This window comes from Chondrus crispus, genomic scaffold (genome assembly GCF_000350225.1).
Source record: "Chondrus crispus Stackhouse genomic scaffold, scaffold_347, whole genome shotgun sequence".
Lineage (NCBI taxonomy): Eukaryota > Rhodophyta > Florideophyceae > Gigartinales > Gigartinaceae > Chondrus > Chondrus crispus.
Window position 1 is genome coordinate 49,780 of NW_005179240.1, and position 1,207 is coordinate 50,986.

Here is a 1,207-nt window from a genome sequence, read left to right on the forward strand (position 1 = left end):
GCGACCAGACTTCCAGCAGTACAACTTCGTCGTGCTGACAACGACACGTACCAGGACGTCTTGAAAATAATTGAGAGCTCGTCAGGAGCTTCACGCAAATTGCAAGAACTTTTATTATTGATTCAAAGACACAGGACAGTCAAAAGTATTCTCATGGAGCCAGGGAAGAGTAAATCTGCCAGCACACAACGCAGCAGTAACGAATAATGGGGCGCTGAAAATACTGCGTTGCCTTGCGGAGCACCTAGGGAATATCTCACAATGAAGCATACCATGGATCTACGCAGGCAGAATATGGAAAAGGCAGAAGCAGCTAAGGTCCTGAAAGTGCAGGGACAATTGGAGCGTACTGCTGGAAAAGAGCGCGAAGCGCAAGAGAAGAGCCGCAGAAAGGTCGATCGCGAGCGAAAAAAAGCAGAGCGTGTAGTGGAAAAGGGGCAAGAGGCTGCGAGAAAGGCTGAGCAAAAAGCAGCAAAAAAGCGCCGATGCGACGAGGCAGTTGTCGCGAGGGCTCTGCAACAGCTCGCTCGACCGGCCTCTTGTGAAAAGACAATCAAGCAGTAGCTAGGAACAATAAACGACATGTCCCAAATTAGCCTGGATCCCCGATTTCATGACTTCTGGTGGGTTTGAAGTATATGCGCCGACTTGTCAAATGTTTACTGGCAGCCGCATTCTGGCGGCACTGATCTGTTTCGTACATCATGGCTGGGAATCTGACATGTTTCCACTAGGTCTTGACAGCAGTTACTCAGCACCTCCGTAATACGGGAAAATGCCGTTTTCTGAGCTGTCAATGCGTAACCATACAGTCCGCTTGATCGTTTACTGATAGTTGCGCAATACCTCTGCCACTGCGCAGCAACCCCCCTATTGACATGTTGCGCCACATCTACGTCTATCTGCAGATTTCTACAAATATTGCGCAATTGCACACTATCTGATCGTCAAAACTTGAAGCCTCCATTACCCCTGCCCCTAGCTCTCTCCCAATTATGGATCTTGTGGCCAGTCCTTGAGTTAGGCGCGCTCTGAGACGGGCCCTATAGCGCTCCTGCGTTCGCTTTCTTTTCTCTACAGTAGCTTCAACAATCTCAGCTCTTCGGTTCAAAAACTGGCGATAAAGACCGCCGTCATCCGCACGTAAAAGGTGTTCCAGAATGTGCACATTCGTCATGGCCAACGTAAACAGAAAAATAGGATCATG